The 25631-nt window shown below is 44.9% G+C and overlaps 1 protein-coding gene across 2 annotated transcripts in view; it reads left to right on the top strand.

Moving 5' to 3' along the window:
* The window catches only part of Kcnip1 (Kv channel-interacting protein 1), a 364010-nt gene that overhangs the window by 112597 nt on the left and 225782 nt on the right, over nucleotides 1-25631 (top strand). The gene's annotated exons all lie outside the window — the stretch shown is intronic.

Genomic DNA, 25631 nt, shown 5'->3' with positions numbered 1-25631 from the left:
GGAGTAAGGGAGGAAGGGAAGGGGAGGGGAGGAAAGGAGGGAGGGAGGGAGGGAAAGAGGGAAGGAAGGAAGGAAGGAAGGAAGGAAGGAAGGGAGGGAGGGAGGGAGGGAGGGAGGGAGGGAGGGAGGGAGGGAGGAAGGAAGGAAGGAAGGAAGGAAGGAAGGAAGGAAGGAAGGAAGGAAAGACTCAAAGAAGCCAAAGCACTGAAAAGTTCTGCCAGCGTATGTGATGACCTCCCAAAGGATGCATTACTGATCCCCATTCAGTTCATTCTCCTCCTCCTATGGGTCCTAGCACCTCCTGCGCCATGAGCAAGTTCATGGTTGGGGAAGGGGAAGCAGTGGCTGGAAACTTGGGTAGGGATCCCCTATGCACAACCATACTGCCTCTGATTCCAACACAGTAACGTTGGTGGACAAGAAACCCACAACATGGGGTGGTTGGAAACTCAAGGCCAAGCTGGGCTACACATCAATACCCTGCCTCAAAGAAAGAAAACAAAAGTGCATTGTTAATATGGTGATACCTAATGTAATGAAGTGATTTATAGATTCAGTGCTATCCCCATCAAAACCCTAGGGCATGTGTCTTTTTTTTTTTTTTTTTTTTTTTTTTTTTTTTTTTTTTTGAACAGAAATGGAAAAGCCATTGCTGGGATGCATGTGAGTTCCATGAGACCTTGCTATGGTCTGAATATGGTTTGTTGACCCATATTATAGTAAAGGCCTGATGCAATAATGTTGGGAGGTGTTGGGACCTTTCAGATCTAATTAGGTAATGGGATCAACACCCTCATGAGAGGATTCATGCTGTTCCCCCAAGAGCTGGCCCTGTCAAGTGCACTGGGCCCTGCCCTTGCGCTCTCCCCACAGGCTCTCCAGGCTCCCCATATCCCTTTCAACAAGAGGCTCTCAGCAGAAATGGAGCAGATGTGGCCACATGCTCCTAGCTCCTCAAAACTGCAAGCCGAATAACCCTTTACCTTTATCCACGATGCAGTCAGATGATCTGGGATAGCAGCTGCAAAGGGATAAAGAATGACGTCAAAGATCCAAAATAACCTCAACATGAAGCAAAACTGTACCAACTCTGTTGTAAGGAAGCCACGGAGCTGGGTACTCTGGAATCCTAGCCTCGGAGGAAGACAGTAGACCCTTCATATACTCTCACATCCTGCACAAATCCCACTTAGAGGCCTGTCCCACCTTAGTCGTGTTCCTGGAGGTCCCCACTCCGTGAATGGTATCCATTTCTATTTAACTGGTGTTAAACTGAGTGTGTAGATACATGTGTACAGGCGCGTCCCAGGGCTCCATATCTGAGTGTTTCTACAACAATCAGTGTGGCATTGGCGCCTGTGCACATCTTCTGTCATTGTAATCTGCTCTGCAGCCTTTCAGAGTGGCCCATGTGAGACACAAGTCCTGGGAGGTGCCAGGCAGGGAGAACAAAGCAGCCAGCAGAATTGTCTGAGCCCATGTGTTAAAGTCTGTCAGGATGCTTGTGGGAGGGGGAGAAAGGATGAACATTTTCGGCACAACAATCCCTCAGGAGATATCTAACAGCACAGCCATTAGTTCTCATTAGTATGTAGACATAACTCTGCATACTCCTCAGGGAAATATTTGAAACACAGCTAGCTTCTGATTTAAGGCTATAAACCACCCCTGGCCATTCCTCTTCCCCTCCTCCTTCCCCTCTTTCTTCCACAAGCCTCCTTATCATATGCCATTTAATTTATTGAACACCTACTATAGACCCAGCACTGCTGGCATCTGCAGAGGATGAAGAGGCAAGATATGCATGGTCTCCAACTTCAAGGGGATTACAGTTCACTGAAGAAAACAGACTTTATACACACACACACACACACACACACACACACTCAACAATGAAGTTGATCTTCTAAAATTTTATCATACCAGGAGCGCAGAAAGGTGTTCTGAACTAGGATCTGGAAAAAAGAAGAGTAAAATTTGCTAGCCATCCAGGTATGAGATGCTCAAGAGAACATTCTAGGTTATAGAAAAGAGCACACTCAAGATTCAAGGTCCCTGCTTGCAATTGAAAGGCCAATACCTCTACACTACGAGGTACAGAGCTTAAGAGTGGAAATTCAAGCATAGGTGTATCCTCAAATAGTTGGTTGAATTTAAAGAACATGTAAGCTTACCAGCAAGAGTGTTGGGGTGGGGGTGGAATACAAGACCTAGGAGAAAGATCTGAAGAAACCCAACCTTTCAAGTATAGAAGATACCTCTATCCACGAGGGACAAGCTATTAAAACTTTATAGACTGGTCACTGGTAAAAGAAAGTTATTTCTCACTGTTCTAGAAGCTGGAAGGTCAAGTTCAAAGTGCCAGCATATTTGGTACCTGCTCTGTATTCTGGCCCACTGGTGATTACTTCTGGATATGTCCTCGTATGGTGTAAAGGGCAAGACAACTAACTGTACAAGCTATCATTTAGAGGGACAATAACCTCATTCATGAGACTCCAATCTAATCACTCCCCAAAGGCTCACCTCCAGGGCCATCACCTTAAGGGGTAGCTTTTCAGTTGTGGATGTGGGAGGTGACAACACAAACTTTTATCCTATAGCCAGGAAGGAAGGATGGGAAACAGAGAAGGGTGATTGCACTGTAGGCAAGAGAGCTCATTATTCCAAATAGAGTTATGAGTCCAGTGCTACTGAGGGGTTGATAGCCTCAAAAATGGCTGGTTGATGCCATAACATGAATGTCATCAGTAATGTTAAAGACATTTTTCTGGGGTGTGTTAAATGACAAGAGGTTAAGAAATGAAGACTCCAATGTCCATCACTCCTTAAACAGCCCCTCTTGACAGGAAGTCAACATTCTTAACTTTCTTGGAATAAAGAATGACAGACAAAATGGCGATGTGGCATCTTCAAGTTGAGTAGAAACTATTAAAAACATAAGACAGGAAAGAATAATGCCCATCAGATAGTTAAAAACACAGAAGGTCATAACTACATGCTTAGACAGGACAAGGAAAGCTCAGAAGCAGAGACAAGTGCCTAGGAGAGGTAGCAGGTGTGATACAAAGCACACAGAATAAGGTCCTGCCCATTGGATGTCTCAGGAGAAGGGAGGTGTGGTGGGGGCATGGATGATCATCTTTCAGAATTAAGCATAGAATGTGAAAAGAATCTCATCTTCCTCCTAGCACTCTGAAAGAAGCTATGTTTACATGCTTGCAATTTGTGAAGATGTGGCCCTTCTGAGTTATAAGGTAACCTTTCCATTCTACTGTGAAGTGCTTGAGAAATTGACTTTGGCATCTAGATTTTAAATTAAAACCTTACTGCACTTAAGTATTGGAACCTAAAAAAGAATTTAAGATTTTTGTAAGTATTTGTAAGTCCAACAGATTATATTTAAAGCAGTAACTTAAATACTTGAAGAGGTTTAAATTAAAGTATTTAAAAAGTAATCCAAAAATATTGTGTGTACAAATGCAGTTTATAGTGTTTACCGCAATTAAATTAAGGACATTTGTAAATGAGCTGCGACATTTCTCAAAGGTCCCTTTAAAAGTGACTGTTAAAATTTGCTACACTTATAAATAAATAATAAGACTTGTAAGCTGAATTTCAAAGCTTATTGAAGAACTTAGGTCTGAATAAATTTGTAACTTTAATAAATTGAAGATTAATTTTAAAAGACAGAGAAACCTTTGATCAATTCTTTTGGTTGTCTACAAGATGCCCTTGAGGGCATCAAATTAATAGTTTTCATTATTTAAAAAACATATGCTTATGTTGAAAAAAACCCAGGGAAGAAATACAGTAAACCCTTTGACCCACTTCTTAGAGAGAGTGTTGTTATAAGCTTCTTGTGTATCTTCCCAGAGTTCTTTCTGCGTGCACATATAACCCTTGCTCTACTTTTACAGAGGCTTGTTCTGTGTCTAATATTCTACAGATTTTCTGCTTAATAAAATACTTACCAACATAGTCATGTCTCTTACAAAAATAGCTATTAAATTCCCTCTCTCTATCCTTCACATACCAGTGTGGCTCACAGCCTCATCCCTGCCATTAGTCATGGTCAATCTCTAAAGTTGCTTATACAGCTACCTTCCCACTTCCCATAAGTTCTCTCAGCACATGTACACACACACACACACACACACACACACACACACACACACACACACACACACACGGGTGACACATGCAATTAATGTTGTAGTTTCCTTTGTGTTGCTGTGATTAAAATACCTTGACAAAAAGCAACTTGGGGGAGAAAGGGTTTCTTTTAGCTCATGATTCCAGGTTACAGTCCATCATAGTAGGCCAGTCAAGATGCTACAGCAGGAACTTAAAAGAGCTGATTGCATCACATCCTCATTCAAGTGCTGAGAGAAAGAGTACATGTATTTTTAGTGCTCAGCTCACTTTCTCAATTCTCATACTGTTCAGGTCCCAGACTTAGGGAATGATGCTACCCACTGTAGGCAGGTCTTCTCACCCCAACTACTGTAATGAAGACAATCCCCAGAGACATGCTCATAGGCCAACCTGATTTAGATGATATTTTATTGAGACTCTCTTCTCAGGTGATTCCACATTGTGTCAAGCTGCAATGAAAATTAACCATTACCCATGCTCACTAGGCTTCGCAGTTTGCATCTTTCTTGATTTCTTGCTTTAGATGATATCTTAGTCACTGTTCTATTGCTGTGAAGAGACACCACAACCAAGACAACCCTTTTGAATGGAAAGCATTTAGCTGGGGATGCTTTACGGTTTTAGGGGTTTAGTCCCTTATCATCATGGCAAGGAGCATGGCAGCAAGCTGGAGTAGTAGCTAAGAGCTACATCCTGGTCTTCATGCTGAGAGACAGACAGAGACAGAGAGACAGAAAGACAGACAGACAGACAGAGAGAAAGAGAGGCTGGGCCTGACTTGGTTTTGAAACTCCAAAGCCCACCCTCTGTGACACACTTCCTACTCTAACAAGGCCATACCCCCTAATCCTTCTAATCTTTCCAAATGGCACCACCACATGGTGCCTAAGCATCTAAATATAGAAGTTTACAGAAGCTATTCTTACTCAAATCACCACAGATGTTGACAGCTTTCCCTGTCCACTTTCCCAGGCTTCCTGCATTATCCTGCCACTTTATGAACTCTCAGATTCTCAGAGCCATCTACAAGGATGTCCAAACTTTATCTTTTGCTATCCTCTTGTCATCTTAGGCACTTCTGGAAATGATCACTTCCATCCCAGGAAGGCTGTTTGAGTTCTTGCAAGATCCAGACCACTGTTTAACAGCATCTCCTCAAAGACTATCTCAAAGGACAGGCTCCAAGCTGCATCCTGAGAAGCTGGAAGTGCAGGCATGCACCATCACACTCAGCATTTTCTTTTCAAAACATAAAACTATGACAATTATTCACTCCATACAAACTCCCTTAGTTTACATCCTCAGCTTAAAACATGCTCAGAAACTCACAAAGTCTCTGTTACTTCTCCTTCACTGTAATAAGACACCATGGCCAATGCAACTTAGAGAATGAATGGTTTATTTGGGGTTTATGGTTCCAGAGAGATAAAAATCAAGTCACACTATCATGCTGAGAAGTATGGCAGTATGCAGCTAGGCATGGTGCTGGAGCAACTGAGAGTTTACATCTTAACCCACAAACAGGAAGCAGAGGGAGTCTTTTGAAATCAAAAAGTCTGCCCCCAGTGACACATCTGCTCCAAATGCCCCAGACTTATAGGAGGCATCTCATTCAAACCACTACACAGTCACTTGTAGTGAGAATTCTAGAATTTTGGTTTCTTTAAAAATCACAGAAATATTTTAGGAATATGGTTTTGTTTTAATCCCAGATGTGGGATATGGGACTGCTTGGGACTGTTCACAGCAATCGACTATGATTTGCTTCATGCTCTAGTACAGGTGTGGTTTTGCCAGATTCAGATAGTTTCTTCGATTGTGTGATGCTTGAAATTCTGGGATTTTTTTCCAGAGGGTATATAGCTCCAATAGGTGCTGTGAGTGTTTGTTGATTGTACAGGGGGATTGGTTGCAGTTTGTAAGCAGTTGTACTCAAAGAAGAAATAAAAGAAAAAAGAAATTAGATTCAAAGATCTCAAGATCTCTCTCTCTCTCTCTCTCTCTCTCTCTCTCTCTCTCTCTCTCTCTCTCTCTCTTATGAGAGGAGGTGAAACCAGGGGTGGAGGTGAAAAGAGTAGGAAAAGGAAAGAAGAACTCACAAAGTAGCAAACACCCACAACAGTAGCTAGTATTCCATTGAATGCTTCCTCTCTCCTCCCACCCCAGCCTTTTCCTTTTAACTTTACCATGGTTGTTTCTGGCAAATAGGAACTTCTCTGATTTTATAATCTTGTTTGTCACTGTTTCTTTTTGTAGCTTTGGTGATTGCTCTTTTTAGACGATTTCCCCCTACTCAATTAAAAAAAAAATCACTCTCTATTGTTTTCTTTCTATGTCCTGAAGTCTGTCTTATTCTCCTCCCCTCCCCCCACCCCCTCCCTCGCATGTGAACGTTAGCTCAGTCGTGGTTATATGTGAAGTGCAAAGTCTCAGTTTTATTTTACTCCAAACAGCTAGTGAGCTCCCCTATGGTGTTCCTGGCTGAATCTCATTCCTAGTGAGTGTTATTTCTGTCTCGTCCACTTGGTTCCATTGATTTCCTTGAGCACAAGTTTTCTGACTTGATTCAAGGGTAAAATGCAGAGTCCCGGGAAATGAGTGTCCTCCAGTCAATCTTTCACAAACAATAATTCCTTTGAGAGAGACTTTCTTTCTCTCCTAATGGGAGAAGAGGAGACAGCTACATTCTGGCAAGAATGTCATTATTCTCGGCTATTGATTGAGGACAGTCTTATCAGCCAAGCAGCTTAAAATCTTTAGTCTTCTGGTGTGAAAACTGAAGAGCCAGTCAGAGTGCCCATTCCCACAGAGTTTGCTGGTGCTTAGACAGGCCTGTGGGCTCAGCTGTCCTCCAGCCCTGCCTTTCTCATGCTAAACAGTCCCTCATAAGCAACAGTCAACTCAGGTGTCCTCTTGACCACTGTGCCCTTTGCCAACCACCCTAGAGCTCACCTCTGCTGCAGTCCTTAGATCACACTATTACACAGTGACTCCTAGCCCCTTCCGGCCCCAGACAACCGTACACTGGGATCCCACTGGCTCTGACGGTCTCTCGATAGACTCTCCTCTACCTTGGGCTGATCCTCACTCAAGGTCTCTAGAACACGTGGTGGAAATGTTCGTTCCTTTGCCATTCAAAAGCAACCTAGACTGATTGTAGAATATCCACATGGAGTTGCTTTAGCCGGCCTCATCTCCACTCACAGGGCCTTTTCAGGAGAAAGCGCTACAATTCTGTGGCTTATCAATCAATGTCTACAGAAGAGAGAGCCAACTTTCCCACCAAGGGCGGCTCTAACTCTGGCACTTTTCCAACTCAAGGAATAGCAAGACTGGGGGAGGGGCAGGGACAAGGCATGAGTGAGTGGTGGTTGGCCACGCCCTAGAGCCTGAGCTGATTAGCAGGCTACAGTCAACAGTCCCTCTGCAAGGCTGCCTGTCTTGGCTGTACTCCAGAGAAGAACCAGAAAGCAGAGTGGTTGGTGAGAACTCTTTGTTCTTTGCTCAAACTCTTCACCTCTACCTGCTTTCCCACAGAGGTCTCTTTCCCTGTCCCTACTCCCAACTCTGCTCTGCTCTGTCTCCAGAACCCACTCATTTATCAGCTTTTGATGAGCTCCGCCAGGCAGGCCATGTCAGGAAATTTCTTGGTGTTCATTTTAATAAAACTTAATTATTAAGACAGGCTCACAAGTCATAATACATTTAGTGGCTCATTTTTCACTTCTCTGTTGGAGGCCTCCAGGCATCCAGGTGGGATAGCAGAGGCTGCCGGGTGGAGGGGGTGTCAGAGCCCTTTCTGGGCCCTGAAGGAGTTAGGCTGGGGAAGCAGCCCTGCCCAGCCCTCTCTTGCCTGTCTTCTTCCTCCTATCCTTTCTTCTCAAGGACTGGAACACAAATTGCTCAGAACATGGTCAGGAGACTTGGCACTGAGCCCCCTTCTTTAGCAGACAGCTTCACAGAGTTTAAGAGAAAGGTGCAGCTCCCTTAGGCTCCAGCTCAAGTCTGCAAAATGGAACTACTTTCAATCTAAACCTGACAGGGGCATGGAGAGGTGGAAGAAAGCTCTGAAGGAGGACTGCCTGGCAGGCTGGGAGCCAGCTGCTGACAGTTAAGAATAGAAGTATTAGCCCCAGGGTCTGAGGGGCTGCTCTTTTGGATAAGGGAGGAGTAAAACTTGGAGTTCCTGGTAATTATAATAAATAATAGCTAATATTTCCTAAATGCTTTGTAATCACAGGCTAAGTGCCAACGGCTTGACGTGCACAGACGGTTCTGGTAAACATCCGGGCTTCCCCATCACCGAATCAGTTTTCCCTTATAAATGAAAACATGAAGGCACAGGAAACGGGAGAAGAATGTGTCTGAAGTTACAGAGCTGGGCCAACTCCAGCCTCTGCCTTCCTACTGGAAAAACCAGGGCCGAGTCAGGAATCTTCCCACTGTAAGCAGTCTTTCTCTGAAATCAAAGGAGTGCAGGACTTCAGCTGAGCATGCCACGCCCCTGCCACGCCCCCTCTCCCCACCTCTTCAGCCTGATGTGGGACAGGACACTTACTCCAGACACAGAGCACTTGTTATCACACACAAGGGGTGAATTTCATCATTGCTGCTTTGCCCACGAATCCTCAACAGGCATTGTGGTCCTGGAGTCTCACCAATGTCATGCCCCTAGCCCTGCGCCAAGAGGTATGAAAGGAGCCAGGGTGATGTTGGGGTAGCTGGCACAGAGCTGAGCAGGCCATATTTAGTTTTAAAATACTTGGAACGCACAGGCCCAAGAGAAAAGGGGTAGCTTCTGACCATTGAGCTCTCGTTAAGTGCCAGGTTCCATACCGCCTGTGTCACACTCTTAGCTACTGACTCCACCATGACCTCCATCTTACCAATCAAGCTCAGAAGACATCTGTGACACGCCCAAGGTTACTCGACTAGGAAACAGCAGTGTTGGGAGAAGAACCTGCGTCTGACACACCCCCAAACCTTTTCACTTCTCCTCTGGCTTCTCTATAATACTCAACCTACAACCAACCACACACAGACATGCCGGGTACTGGCTTAAGCTGCTTGACCAGGTCACTAAGAGCATGTGTGCTTGCTCTGTCCCAGCTGGGTCCCTGCTACAGGGAGCCTCTGACTCTCAGCTGGAGTCATAGGGAAATGATCTCCCGCATCCCGTCCCAGGAGCAGGCACAGCTCTTCTTTCTTTCTTTCTTTCTTTCTTTCTTTCTTTCTTTCTTTCTTTCACTCTCTCTCTCTCTCTCTCTCTCTCTCTCTCTCTCTCTCTTTCTCTCTCTCTCTCTCATTTTTCTTCTTTTTTTAAGTTAAGGGTTCTTGCTGTTAGTAAGACAAGGACACAGAGGAGATAAAAATAACAAAAGGGGAAAGTCACAAAGTTACAAGAGGCCCCAAAATATACTCTCTTTTGGATACTTCTCCCATACAGTTGGAGCAAGGGCTCCTTTGAGAGCGCTCATCTGCAGATCTTTGATAGCTCCCCAAATGTCAGCTGTGGCCATCTAACCCATTTCCATCTGCTTCCCTCCCCCTCTTCCTACTGGAAGACTCAGATTTATTCAGGAATCGACTCCGCATGGAAAAATAGACCTGACTCCTACCTCAGGACCAAATCTTGAGCGATTCAGTCAGTGACAGGTTGAGGGGCATCAATTGGTCAATGCCTTGAGGGCAAGGGGTTCCCAAAGGCAGAAAATTAGAATGTTACCAATGTAAGCTTTCTTCTGATATAAACATTCAGACGGACAGATCTCTCATCTTGGTAATTACACCAGTGGGTAGTGAAGTGTTGGTACCACGTTCCGCTTTTGATTCCAACATTCAGACTTAGGATGCTGGAGTGCATCTTACATTAGATGCAGACTTGTCCTCCAATCTGAGCCCCAGCCCCTCAGTTAAGACTCACTTAGATGCAAACACGTTGTTGACAATCACAGTGTAAATAAGAAACAACCCTGTGGCTTTTTAGAAGCAGGCATGCTCTAACTTGGTTTGTTTGTTTGGCTTGGCTTTGGGGTTTGATTGTTTGTTACCTTTGGTTACTGTGTGTAAAAGTTCTGATCTTGGGCGGTAAAGTGGCTTGATGATATGATTTCTAGTCTAGTATTCTGACTGCTAAGGTAAAGTCTGGTAAGTGAGATAAACTATTTCTGTTGACTTTGACTCTGGGGATCAGGATTTGGCTTTTTCTCAAGGAAAAGCATTTCTACTTCACAGATTAGCACAGAGCACCCCACCGGGAGGCAAAAGCACTCAAGGTTCTCAGAAAAAAGAAAATATTCTCTCCCAACAATGATGACCAATGTAAATATACCTCACAGAGAGACTTTTAAGATGTGAACTATTTAATTAGAAGTGACCTCTCTACAACACCCTAAATTCTAAAGTAATCCTCAGACACCAAGCCGTAATGATTCCTGGATGGAAATCACAGATGGCTCAAGCACGCTGCTCTGGTGGAGGGGGTGGCATCTGTGTGAGGACATGGTGTATACAAAAGCCATGTTTATTCCCCATTCTATTTCCTACAAACTGAACACTGCTTAATAAAATAACTCACTAGTGCCCCATCATATGACCCAGAGATGAAGTTGTTCAGGAACTGTAAGTCCTAAGGAACTGTAAATTCACTCTACAGTTTATACCTCTCAAAAAGTAAGCATTTCCTCCCAAAAGTCAGAGTGATAACTGCCTTCCCAGAATGTTTGCTCCATGGTTTGGCTATCAGTCATCTCCTTGATAGCCTAGATTAGAATCAGTCTTTCTCCGTTATTGGTCACTTATTCATTGACCAATTTTGAGGGCTGCCATCTACAGGCCACTAGGAGATACAGCCATGGACATCTTCCAACTTCACAACTTTGAAAAATAATACTTGGAATAGCAAACACACACAAAAAGTCAAGAGCACAGCTGGAGGGTTGTGGAGGTGATGTGATTGGGGACCTCCTGTGGGGACAGCTATAGAACTAGAGCTGCTGAGGTCTTCAAGCGTCCCGGAAGGTTGAGTCTTCAGTGCAGACGGTAAATCAGGAGAGCTGTTCAGAAACGGAGAGACAGGCAGCAGAGGCTAGATGACAGACATCCTGGCGGGCCAGGCAACAATGGGGCCTTTGTCCAAGTATGTCTTTGGGAGCTGTGATCTTTAGATACTTTTTTGTAAGTTCTCTGCTACTCATTGCGCAACTGTAAGAAACTTTGGTGACTTTTGGGTCAGAGAGACATCATAGCAAGATGCAAGGGATGTGATTTCCTTTTATTTGGCTCCTTTTGATGGACTAGAAGACCCAGTAACACTCAGATTTTTTTAGTCCAGGTCCCATAAGAGTAACGAGTTAAGACCCCTCAGGTACGTACGTGTAGCCTCCCTTGGCCAATCACACCAGGAAGTCTCAGGTGGCCCTGAACACTGAACACAGCCTGAGCCTCTCTGTCTCCATCAAAGCTGTGGGACTCTCGGGTCCCCTCTTGTAGTCAGATTCCCGGGGAACATATCTCTCATTACAAGACACATTACCAGCCTGTCTGAGTGTCTAGGTGAGCATGCCAGCATCTTGGATTTCTTTTAACTAGGGCACAGTTAGGAGCTCTGAAGTCCGGAGGAATGGTTTCCTGCTGGGTGTGGGCTTTCAAGATGGCAGTGCAGCAGGGCAGCGGAGGTTCTGAAGGAGAACGGCAACGGTGTGGGCAGCTGAGTGCGCCCTGCAAAAGAAACACAGCGTGGAGGTGTGAGTCTGCGTTTTATGCAAGACTCTCAGTGCGATTCACGAGAAGGGAAGGGAGAAGGAAGGTTGACATATTTTAGGGCATTTGCTCCCAATTAATTCACTTCTAGTTTCTTTGGACTTTGAAAAGTGAGAGTGCAAGTCGCCTATGAGGGAGATGGCAAGGCAAAGAAGCCGGCCTTGTGGGGGGCAAGCTCTGAGAGAGCCCTTTGCTTGGATCTGCTCCCTGGGGACAGAAGCTACTAGCAGGAGATACTGAGAGGGTGACCTCAGCTTGCTTCCTATATATTGGCTGAAAAGAAACCCCTCAGATGTCATGATTTGAATGGTAAATGTTTCCTTAAAGCAGCAGTTCTCAGCCAGTGGATCTCGACCCCTCTGGGGGGGGTTGTGTGTGTGTCAAAATCCCTTTTCACAGGGGGTGGCCTATGATCATCAGAAAGAGCAGGTATTTATATCATATGATTCTTAACAGCAGGGAAATTACAGTTATAAAGTAACAACAAAAATAATTTTATGGTTGGGGGGTCATTACAGCATGAAGCACTGTATTAAAAGGTCACAGTGCTGGGAAAGCTGAGAACCACTGCCTTAAAGGATCATGGGTTATGAGTCTGATCTCCAGCTGCTGGTATTATTCTGGAAGGTTCTGAAATTTTTGGTAGGTTAGGTCTCGGTGATGGAAGCAGCTCATGAGGGGAGGTTCTTGGTGTTATCTTGCCCTTGTGCCCCCTTTACTGCTCTGTCATGAAGTGAACAGCTCTCCTTGGCCACTGATTCTCACCATCACTATGTTCCCCACAACCCTGAGGGGCCGAGTAGCCATGAACTGAATACTCTAAAACCCTGAACCAAAATAAACCTTCCTTCTTTAAGTTGTTTGTGTGAGGAATTTGTGTGGTGATACAAAATTAACTGATACAAAGGACATCAGAGTTTTGGTAGGAAGTGGGTTTTGGGTCTGGGTAGACTCATAGAAAGCACTGGATTCGGCTGGGTGGAAGATGAAGCTGTCCACCTTACATCCTTCTCATCATTTGGATAGGACCCAGATAAATCCCCTGGATCAATTCCTTTGAGATACGAATACTTTCTTTTCATTTACATTTCCAGGTTAATATGCACACAAAGTAATCCAACATACAGAGAGGCTAAAATTAGCATCCTTCCTTCCGCTCTTAGTATGGACCCATGAACAATATCTCATCTTTTCTCTGCTCAGCAGCCCATTCTGGAGTTTGGGTTGAAATACACTGATGCATCCTTTAAACTTCCAGAATATTTATTGCGAGGGAAACTCTATTGGGGCTTTAATGTTCAACTTCCCAACCTCATGAAGCTATTAAACAACATTCCTCTTGACATTCAAACACTATGTGCATAATTGATAAGTCAAGACATTAAAAATTGAACTCACTAAAATCTCACAAACTTACAAGCATTGCTTGCAAAATTATTTAACCACACTCTCCAACACTTTTAATTAAAATAATAAATTTAGTGTGTCAGCCTCTCTTAAATGCTTCCAACACTTAAAAACCATTCAAGTGCACACAAAACATCACACTGATTAAAAAAATACATGCTTCTACTTAACGCTGAGACTGCTCAGGCAAGTACAAAGATCCTGGGTATAGATTAGGGGTGGGTTAGTTACAAGTTGCTATTTTACATTTCCTGGGATTGTTTCCCAGAAAGAGGCTATCAAATCACCTAGCCCTGTAAATACAGATTCCTCCTTGCGAAGGACAAGTGATGTCATCGGCAGCCTGGGGGTTGCTTCCTCTGATTTGGGATCCTGTAAAATCTACCAGCCTTACTGTATTTAAGCTGCAGTGTGATCTGACTAAGAGTGCAGATGTCTCTTTCACATGGGGCTTCTTTTTCGTGAACAGAGGTTTTCTCTGAACCCATTTCATCTCCTAGGAAACCAGCAGTTCGCTGTACTCATGAGAACATTTGACCACCTCTCCCGCTGTGTTATTGGTTCCTTTTTGTGTCATTTGGCAGAACTACTCTTTTCTATCTCTTCCCAAACTATTAGATATATTCAAGATGCGCTCTGTCCTGCAAGGCAGAGCATAGAACCCTCCCAGGCATAACAAGCTAACACATGTTTAATAGAAGGACTAGTATCATCCACGTATGATACCACAGTGGTAGAAAATGAAACCTTATCACGTTCATCATTAATCCAACTGCTCTCTTGAGAGCTGCTTGGGAATTTATGGTCCCTCACATGTGTTTTAATTAAGTTATCAGTTGTATTTGATACACTAGGTATCATATTGGTCATGAAAACCCTCCTCAGTCCAGTTTCTTTCTCTTTCCATAGCTTCTCTGTGTACTCCTGAGATCACTTTTGCTTTCTGGTTACAGAATTGTCTCCAGGTCTCATCTGGTTTGACCCTATGTAACTTTTCCCTGTTTCTTTTGGTAGAGAAAAGTGTTCGATACAAAATATGGGCAGTAGAGGCATTACACGTGGGGATTGGTGGTGGACATCAATGCTGCTGTCACTGATGCTGCATTCAGTCAGTAACAGAGGAGAGAAATGGTTAACTTGAAGAGTTCATATCAGTAGCTATACTTCAACATCAGCGTTCCTCAACTACACTTCTCTACTTTAAATATTTCCAATCTGAGTTACCAACCGTCTGCTCAGATAGCATCTCAAACCCTCATTCAAAACTACTCATCATGTCTCGCTGTTCTTGTAGTTCATATTCATGAACTAAATATGCTTAAAAATGCTTAATACTTCTCATTAATCCTCTGGCCTTTGGAGTGTGTAAGAGTGGGGGCAGGTCTGTCTTGGCAAAGGCAACCTTCATCTAACATTATTTAGTAATCCCCTCAACCCTCTAAGATGTTAGATAATTATTTTTATGATGACAGAGAGAGTTAATCCATAGTGGATGCTTTTCTGAATGAACTGGGCAGGCATATTGGGATTGAAATAGCTATTCTTGTGTCTGAGCTCTTACAGATAAGTTTATTCTTTGCTTCTGTATAGAGTGAATTTCTTGAATCCGTGTCCCTTATTAACTGATAATTCATTTTGCTTCCCTCTGATATGATTACCAGAATGTTGCTGAGGTGATGGGATGTTATACAATCTCTCTCTTATGCTAAATGTGCTGTGTTTGCAATCCCTATAGCGTGGTGTAACAGGAGAGTTGAGAACCTAGGAGATAGAACCCCCCACCCCCCAAAAAAGCTGTTTGGACAACAACAACAACAACAACAACAACATCTTGAACTGACCCGGAAACTCTCCTGGATTGCTGGCTTTCATAGTAAATGGGAGGTGTTATGCAGGCTGCTGGGAGAGAAAGGACATCAGTAGTGTTATCCTGTGACAGATCCTTCAGGCTGTGATACCTGCCTCCCAGGCAAGATGTGCCCACTGGTGTGACACTGCCAACATCATTCAGAGAGTGGGGGTAACCGATATCTCTCTTGATTAGTTTTAAGTCGATTTCCCATTACCTCATAGCAGTTTAGTGGCAAAGCCCAGAACTAAGTATATCTGCTTCTGGTGTTGTAAAGAACCATTACCCCGAAGTCACAGCCTACACATGTTCCTATGTAGTTTTTCTTTGGTGGAACTCGGTCATTGACTTTTAGAAGAGAATTAGTCCTTCGAGATTCTGTATATGTTTTGATCATCTTCAACACCCTCCCCTAACTCTTCTCAGACCCACCCCCTTCTCTACCCACCTAATTTTGCGTCTTTTTTAAAGTCCTTCAAAACTGGTGTGTGCTGCTCAGATGTTCTTAGACCTGTGTTCTTCCCCTGGAGAGTGGTAGCTTACCTGGTGCCACATTCTTAGAGAAAACCGTCTCTCCCTCTCTCAGCAGCTAACTATTCCCCAATAACTCCAGAGTTAACGGTGTTGACTGTGCGTCAAATTCCCTTGTCCATGGTGGGATTTGGTCTGGCTTTGGCTTGCCCAGGTTCTGTATATCTGTTGTAACCACTGTGTCTTCAAATGTGTATATCTTGCTGTACCCAGATGTATCCTTGTAGCCATCCACTGCCTCTGGCTCTTACACTCTTTCCTCTTCCTCTTCTGCAATGATTCTTGAGCCTTGGGAGTTCACGCATGGCATATGAGCTTTGATAGTTTACGTCTCCAGCATCCATGTTTCATCTGGTACACTGTGGTATTCAAGCGAAGTACAAGGTCAGGTTCAAGGTAGGGTTGGTTTTATATGTTATAATAATACCTGAAGTCTTCTTTAAAAAAGATTTTATTTTTATTTTTTAAATCATGTGTCTATGTGCATGAGTATGGGTTTGTGCACATGAGTGCAGATGACAGTGGAGGCCAGAAGAGGGCATCAGATCCCCCGTTACTGGAGTTGCAGAGAGTTGTGCGCTTCTGACATGGTGCTGGGAAGGGAACTGTGGTCCTCATCGAGAGCAGCACCGGCTGAGCCAGCTCTGATGACATTTGTAGCCATGGGCTTGAAGCACTCAGCACTTGGTGCTTCATCCTCTGCAGGGCTCTTCCTGAGGGTGTAAGAAAAATACACAAACAAACAAATTTCAGGGGGGTCCAATGTGCTCAGGTAAACATAACCTAAATTCTAAATTTGGGGGCTGGAGAGATGGCTCAGCAGTTAAGAACACTGACTGCTCTTCCAAAGGTCCTGAGTTCAATTCCCAGCAACCACATGGTGGCTCACAACCATCTGTAATGGGATCTGATGACCTTTTCTGGTGTGTCTGAAGACAGCTACAGTGTACTCATATAAATAAAATAAATCTTCCCAAAAAATCTAAATTTTAAGCATGGATTAGGAAAAATAGCTCTTCTTCCCTTTCAGTTACTAGCCTTATTTCCAAGGACAAATGAGAGTAGTTTGGCTCCCGAGTGTTCATAGGAAGGATGCTGAGTTGGGAGTTTATGGATGTACCCTGTCATTTTCACAGGGGCCCACATTGCAGTGACCCTGCAGTACTTGAAGAAGTTCAAGCTGCAGTGGGAGCAGTCTTCAGTGGTCCAAGTCTAGGCATCTTTGGACTGAAGATTAAAAGACAAAATGCAGCCCCATACCTACAGGAGGCAATGTGTATGTGGTTTGTGTGTTTATATGTGTGTGGTATGTATAGGTGTGTGTATGTTGGCTGTGGTTTGTGAGTGTATATGTGTGTGTGATATGTGCGTGTATGTGTGGTTTGTGTGTATGTGGTGTATATTTATCTGTTTGTAGTGTTTTTATAGTGTGCATGTATGTGTGTGTATATGTATGTGTGTGTTGTTTGTGTGTGTGTATGTGTGTGCACATGTGTATGGTGTATGTGTGCACATGTATATGTAGTGTATGTGTGTATATGTGTGGTGTGTGCTTGGGTGTGTGTGTATATGTGTACGATTTGTGTGTGTGTGCATGTGTGTATGTAGTGTATGTGTGTATATGTGTGGTGTGTGTGTGGGTGTGTGTATATGTATGTGTGTGTGTGTGTGCGCGCACGTGTGTATGTAGTGTATGTGTGTGTTGTGGGTGTGGGTGTATATGTATGTGTGTGTGGTTTGTGTGTGTGTGTGTGTGTGTGTGTGCACGTGTGTATATAGTGTATGTGTGTATATGTGTGCTGTGTGCACGGGTATGTGTAGGCTGGAGAACAACCTAAGATATCACTCATCATTTACTATTTTCCCCTTTAATTTTTTTTTAGACTAGTCTTTCACTTTTCTAGAACTCACCAAAGTAAACTAGGCTAGCTGGCTAGAAATCCCCATGAGTCTACCTGCCTCTGCCTCCCAGTGCTAGAATCGTAAGAACATTCCACCCTACTCTGGTATTCTTATTAAATATACAGACCCAATCTTCATGCTTGCAAAGCAATCACTTCGTGGACTGAGCTACTTCCCTAAGGCCTTACCACCCCCCCCCCTCATTTATTTTATTAAGTCAACATGTCAAAGAATAGTACAAATCTTTATAACTTTATAACAAATTTATAACGTAAGGAAATGGCTGTCAATGAAATAAATGTGGGCTTCCAGATTCCTTGACATCACCTCTCTGTGTCCCTCAGACCAGGTACCGAGTGTCTCCCAGCTTCACTTGTCTTATATGCTGGTTGCTGCTTTTCTCTTTGCTGTGACCAAATATTTAACAAGAAGCAACTGAAGAGAGGAAGGACTTGGTCTGGCTCACAGCTGAAAAGGAGACAGTCCAACATGGAAGAGAAGAGAGATTGCTACTGGTCCTCAGTTCCCTCTTCCATTCTCCCCTTTTATTTGGCCTGAGCCCCAAGCTCATAAGATGGGGACACTCATGTTTAGGGTGAAGTCTTATCAAACCTCTCTGGTGATGTCCATATAGGCATGTCTGAAGTCTGTCACCTAGAAGATTCTAAATCCAGTCAACTTGGTAATCAAAAATATCCATCCACTGCAAAATATTACAAAGTCCTTTGTGGGATAAACACAGTGTCACCAGGTTACAAACAGACATGTTTGTTTATATGTTGGGGTGTGTGTGTGTGTGTGTGTGTGTGTGTGTGTGTGTGTGATGCACTAGTGTGCTAATCAATGGAAATGTTCAGGCAGGCAGTTGACATCAGCATATCTCTCTCAGTCAGGTCTCCGTCTTCATTTTGAAAATGGGGTATCTTCACTGAATCTGATGCTCCATGTTATGAAGAGAGTAGCCCCTGGGATTCATCTGTATCTATCTATCAGCACTGGGGTATAGGTGTGTGCCACTGAGTCTGGCTATCCTGTGGGTACTGGGACATCTGGTCTCATGCTTTTGTGCAAAGTACATTATCTACTGGACCATCCCCCCAGTCCCTATCCCATATCATTCTTGAGAGGTGTGGTGGTAGACTGTATCAACTTGATTAGCTTGAGAGCTGCCTAGAGCATTAGCCAGACACATGCATAGATATGTCTGTTAGTTAAGATGTTAGTTAAGGTGTGAGGAGTTGTGAATGGGCAGCCACATCCCACAGCCTGGGAAAGAAGAAGGAGGAGGAAGCTGCCCAGCATGTCTAAGCTCCATGCTCTCTGAGACAGTGCTGCTGCCATTTCCCATGGATGTCGGCCCCAGTTTCTTTAGCCCTTCAACATGAGTCATGGCAGCTTCCTTCAACACTGGGCAGGATCTAAATGTCAACTGTGGTCCTCATTCTGAGGCTACCTGCTTCTTGGGCTAAGTAGTTCCTGCATTCTCTTCTCTGGTGCCCGTTCTCTAATCATGTAAGCTAAATTAATAAACCTTGTTTTAAAATTCCAAGTACTTGTTTGGTTCTGTCTCTCTAGTCCTTACTCATATACAGGGTGCCAGGATACGGAGCATAAAATGCTGAGCCAGACCAATAACCATTTTTAACAAATGGAGCTTTGGGTCTCCTGGCACAAAAGCTGCTAATGATAATGAGAACACGTCACACTGCCTGGGAATATAGCAACATTCAGGAAGGAAGTGCAGTGACAGTGTGGAATGAAGGAAGAACACCATTTTCCAGCTCACCCACTGGCTTCCAAGTTAAACAGGAAGTTGTTATGGTCTCTGGTCATTCCAGTGGAATTTGCTTCAGAAAGGCAAGAGAGAAAGCCATGCATGCATTTCAAGGCAAACTGACATATTGGCAACATCTTGCCATCACTCCACTGTGCCTCTGGCCATGTGTAGTAGCAACAATCCCAAAGTGATTGACAAGCTTACCCAGTGCGCTGTGTCTATGCTCCCCCAGCCCTCTTGGCCGGTCCCTGCTGTCTTGTGCTCTTTTGAAGGTGAACTCATGAGAAACATTCTGCCTCAGATCTCCAGGGGTTGCAGCAGCCAAGATGAGTCATTTCACAAATATAGTGTATTTTCTGCAGGGAGTGGTAGTGGGTGGAGGCATTTGTAGAATTCACTCTGCTTTAATAGATCATTTAGAACATGTCACACATCAGAGAGTCAAAAGGCACTAACTAGGCATTGGCTTCCTACTTGAGTCTGTCTCACATATCAGTGGCTGCTGGCAGGGGCCTGCTCACTGGTCTGCCTGCTCTGCTCCATGGTACCTGCATGCCTATCTAGCCAATCTGCTTCCTGTCTCTAGTTCCTCCCTCTTCCTCTCCTTTCTCCAAATTCCTTCTTTCCTTTCTTCTTTCTTCCCTCCTTCTTCTTCTTTCTTCTTTCCCTCCCTTTATCTTCTTCTAATTCTCCCTCCACCAGGATTCTTCTTCCCGTGATGCTTACATCCGCTGTCTTTCCGCTCACCTGCGCCTCTCTCCTTCTGTCTGTCTCTTGGGTGCGCCATCACTCTGGCTTGGACTCTCTTTACTTCCTCATCCACATCTCCCACTGTCATTTCCCTCCTCCTTCGAAGTCGTACCAGTGTGGGGGGCGGCTGTACCAGAGCTGGCTCTTCACACCCCTATATGACTATATGTACATAGCCTGCTGGCCCTTTGGCCAATGCCTTGAAGAATCCTGACACCCTCCCTTCCTTCACCATGACAGCCTTACTCCTCTTTCAGCCTTCTTCTGCATTCCAAACTGAAGCCTACAGAATCCAGCTTGGGGCCCACGGTATGGCCAATCCTGGCACTTGATGTTTAGGAGTTGAGGCCTGCCATTTAGTAAACACACACACACACACACACACACACACACATACACACACACACACACACATGCTTACACTCACAGACATACACAGAGCACCCACCTTCAGGTTGGTATAGGTTTGTGAGGACTATTTTGGAAACCACCTCCAGGAATCCACAAAAGAGCTATTGGCAAGTCTGCCTCTCCGTAGGACCCACCCTCCGCCTCTCAGGGGCTGAGCTTCTGTTCCCTTCTCATGGGCCTGGGAGGGGGCAGCTAAGAACACAGCTCTCAGGGACGGAGAACAGCTTGGGCACTGCTTCTGTTGCCTGCTATGTGCAGGAAGAGAAAGTACTGAACCCAAAGAAAGAGCAACTCAGCTCAATCCAAGGACCCACACTCTGGGTCTCAGGCCCAGCCTCAGCTCTCAGACCACAGACATATATTGCTTAATGCTAGGGTGGCCACTGAGGACTGTGTCACCAGGCAAGCCCATCATTGAGTGAGCATAACAGCATGCACTTACACAAACCTGGATGGGATAGACCAATCATCTGACATGGCCTCTCGGTGCCATCAAAGGAAGTGATAAAGGAAATAGATTAGGCCACTGCCACCATAACTCAGAACACTGATTTCCATAAACTGTTTTATAAGTAGAGGGAGGACCTGGTAAAACCGTGATTCAAGTGATGTACAGTAAATACGCAAGGCAGACACCGTCATTTATTACGATTATAACATGCATGTGCGTGATAGGCTTCATTATGATGCCGGCTCCAGCTCTCTATTGGTCTTACTTTATGCATCAGCGGAGATCATTCCCATGCAGCTCATGACTATGAAAACAAGCAGGAAAAGATTCTCACACCCTTCTTCCAGATCCAGCATTATTGTCAAGACTGGAGACCTTCCCTGGAAGAAAGGAGAAGAATGTGTGATTGGGATGAAGAAGACCCTGAGCTGGGCACCTTCCTGCTGTCATCTTATTTCATTCTTCCAGAAATATATAGGCATCGAGTTAGATGCTCTGCTCTGAAGCAGGTGAGGGTGCTGAAGTTAAGAGAAGCTATGGGATTAACCAAGACCACATAGCACAAAGTATGAGGGACCTGCCTAGCTTACTTTACTCCTCTTGGGGTTTTTGTATAGTAGCAACAGGTAGCCTGTGGCCCTGTCACACTAGAGGCAGAGCCAACATCCTTACCGAACTATAGCTAGACTCATCCAACCCTTGGCCCCCAGACCTGCACGCACTCGCTGGCTGGCTAAACGTCCAATGTTGTTCCGTGTGTGAGTTTCTATGGCTCCCCCTCTGCCAACTGAGTGTGCTTCCAGGACAACACGTCTTGTTAAGAAGGTTGAAGGGCAGGTTTCCACGTTTTACTCCTGCTCAAAGTTGAGCAGTGCACGGACTTACTCTCTTTGTGGCAAGTGTGAGCTTTGAGTAGAGTAACCGAGAGCTAGAGGTGTTGGCGGCTGATCTGCCCTGCGGAAATGCAGCTGGCAAGCACCTGCTGCCAAGGCGTCTGAACTGTCCTGGCAGCTTGCAGATTTGATTGCTAGGCATTTTCAGATGTGAGCAGCACCGCCCCCCCTCCCATCCTCCCATCATTTCTAGACACAATGTCTGTTGCTTGCAATTTTAAAAAAAATTAAATAAGCCCAACTCAGCTACTACAGTACTACAGCTGTGTCAAATTGTCTTACTGAGGCCTGAGTGGTCCACACTGGGTCACCCAGGGCCCTTGGATTAGATGGTTTACTAACGTATCTAAACCCACCTGATGGGCATTAGAAAATGGTGATGTGAACTGTAGTTTAGAAGTAAAGTAAGCAGTCACTGTGACTGTCATGCATCTCTGGCTGAAGAGGAAGCTGTCATAGAACTCAGGAAAGACTTCCAGGAGGTGGTATACCAGGACGTGCAGAATCCAGGGCTACAAAGGCATGCGGTGCAGGGCATGGAAGGGTGTGCTCAGTGTAGCTGGGGGTGGGGTGGGGAGTAAGAGAGCATCTGTGTGGGCAGGGAAAGCCTTTAAAACCACGCATCATCAGCCCTGCAGCCCACTGAGGACTTCCCATGCTTCTCTGTATGTGGACAGTGTACGGAGGAACTGAGGCAGCGTGGCTGTGGCAAGGCCCACACTCACAGCAGGAGAATCTCCCTAGAAATGGAGAGGAGGCCTGTGTTTGCTCCCCTGAGCCTGGAGGGCACTAGTAGGGCAGATGGAAGACTAATCTCAAAGCTCCACCATAGTGATCTAGCAGCCTGGGAGTTCAGAAACAGAAGAAGGGGGTGAGGCAGCTCCATCCATCACCTCAGCAGTGCCCTCGACCGATGAGAATGTCTGCCAGAAACGGCAGGGATGCCCTGCGAGACGGAGGAGAATGAGCAGAAAAGGAATGAGGCTGTCCGGTGGCTGCCAGGATCTAGCCAGGGCATGGTAGGGCTGGCTATCCTGGGCTGATGGCTGCTGTAAGGACAAAGGCCCCAAGCTACTAGATCTTTGCTCTCCATCTTGTCCTGCCCAGATTTTCAATCATATATAATATTCCACCCAAGAGTAGTTCTGAGCAGACCACTACACAAAACAATCCATTATCTGGGGCAGGGATTTTAGATCCAGAGTTGTGCTTGCTTCTGAAGTGTGCCTCTCTTGTGAATCATTTGGGAGGTAGACATGGGGGAAGGTACCTTCAAGACTGCTTGGGAGCTGGATCCCAGAGCTAGACAGAGACTCTAGCCTCAGGGAGTCAGCTTATTTACTGGAACTCATCAGAACCATGGAAAGTTCGGGGTTTCCATTCCTCCTGTGCCACAGCCATGTATGCTGTGTATACATGGCTACATGTATACCTGAGATGTATGCACCATTCCAGGGGCATGAGCCAGGCAGTCACACAGTGGAAGAGCTTCAGGCTTTGAGAGCCTTTGGCTCATTGCTGAGGAGTTCACCTGCCCGCTCCCCTCTCTGGTAGAGAGAGTGAAGGAAAACAAGTTTTTCTCAACCACCTTTAGGCCAATGCCAACATGTTCAGGGTGGAAATTTGGGTTTTTTTTTTTTGTTTGTTTGTTTTTTTTTTACACTTGGCATTTCCCAAGCATTTGCTGATCAATTCCTTACCGTGACTGTTTGAGGCAGGTGACAGGCCAGGACATTTGGCAGTTGTTAGAAACCTCTGAATTGGTATCTCTGGGAAGCCATGAGTAGTACTCTAAGACTATGGTTGAGTTGATGAGCTTCTCTGTTTAAGATCTCCAGCTGCGACGTGAAGACTTCTAAACAAAGTCCCCCTCATGCAGAAGGTATTTGTCCAAAGGCCTTGTAGGGCATCCAAAGTCAGGGCATAGCCTTGACTCAGGGGATGCTCTCAGTCGCTTCTTTTATGAGCATTCTCCATTTGTGAAGGGCAAGGGGAGACTAACCAGGCGGCAGAGGAATCCTTTTGTGCACACAAAGACATACATACATCTTAACTGATGTTGGTTACACAAATCCACAGGGAAACTCGATTCAGAACTATATGAACAGTCAAGTGGGAACCAGCAACATTGGTGCGAGCTGAGCCAGGCGTGTGGGTGGTGCTAGTGGCAGGTACTGATGTGAGTATTTAACCATAGTATGCAAGATGTCACCAGTCACCAGCACTGCCTTTGGGTCTGTGATTCTTTCTAATTAAACATGCTATTTAGAAAACTCCTTGGGGCTTCCCATTGACCCCAAGAATGAGATCCTAACCCTGCCCTGAGGACCTCAGACTCTGAGCCTTCTGGTCTCTCTGCCTCCTCTGGACATTGTGGCCCTGGCACAATGTTCTGAGTACTTTCTGCACCAAGCTCACTTCTCCACACTGGCTGGATCTCTGTTACCCCAATTCACCGCCAAGTTCTTGCACCCTAAATACTTCACTTGAAAGAAAGTCTTATCCTCTTCAGAATTCAGGCTCCTGGGCTCCAGGAAGCAGAAAAAAATGTCAGGGCTGGTCATAGGTGTGTTCGGATGCCTGCAACACAAACAGGCACAAGCAGGTGTGTAGGCACGTGTCTTGTGGATAGCAATCAATAGTGAATGTGTGAGGGAATGAATGAATGAGTGAATGAGTGAGTACATTACACAGTGGAAGATGGCATTCCCACAGAGGTCAAGAGAAAGTTGCCTGGTACAAATCTTCAGCCAGGATGTATGCTGCTGGTTACATGTGGAAGTCTCCCTCATCAGTAATACCCCTTGGGCTCTGCCATCATCTGTGTCTTTCACCTTGAAGTACCCTTTTTCTCATTTACCCTAGGAAAACAATCCCCTAGCAAAACATTTTTGCTAACCACTACTCTGGGCAATCTGGCTCACAATTAGGCTATTTATGCTCTAGCCTAAATTCTATGTTAGTGCCAACTTTCTCACTAATAACAAAGTCAATCAGGGAAAGGAAGAACATTTTGGGACAAAAGCCTTTTCTGTTTCTTTCATCCGTTGTGGCTCATGGAAAGTGAAGAGTACATTTAGTCTAGCTCTAGAGGGAAGTCATGGAAGTGAACATGTCTCTATGCTCTAAATCATCCGAGATCCTCAAAAACAGTCCCAGGTCTATTTCTCCTTCCAGAGCATCTGTAAAACATGACGGACGACCCAGTCCCTTTTAGCATTGGGTGCGGTAGCTCCATGATAGACCTTGTTTTCCAAAGAGGAAAAATAAACTCACCTCTCTCTCTCTCTCTCTCTCTCTCTCTCTCTCTGTCTCCCTCCCTCCATCCCTCCCTCCCCCTCCCCTTCCCCCCCTTTGCTTTGAGCAGGCCATTTCATGATATCAGTAAGAAAAGTAACCAGTATAGAATACAATATGGGGGAGTGGGACTATTTCTCTGATAAACCTGGCTGTGTAGTTCTTGGGAAATATTTTGTGGCTGGAATTAGGAAGTGTTTGGTACTTTAGGTCAGCATGTTGGAAGCAGAGCTTAATGAGCCATTCTCTCAGGGCATGGCATCCGGAAACGCTGAAAGAAAAGTGGAAAATAGAGGCATGGATCATGAGGTTTGAGATGGGAGCAAGGTCTGCATTAGGGAGAGTGTTAAGGACCATTCGTGTGATGTTTTAGGAAATGCATGTTTTGGCTTCATTCTGTCTGTGTTCTGAGAGCTTGCATGAGGTTAAAGCTAAATATAATGG

This window comes from Mus musculus, chromosome 11 (genome assembly GCF_000001635.26).
Source record: "Mus musculus strain C57BL/6J chromosome 11, GRCm38.p6 C57BL/6J".
Taxonomy (NCBI): domain Eukaryota; kingdom Metazoa; phylum Chordata; class Mammalia; order Rodentia; family Muridae; genus Mus; species Mus musculus.
The sequence above is the reverse complement of the archived record's forward strand: the minus strand, read 5'-3'. Positions and strand labels throughout refer to the sequence as shown.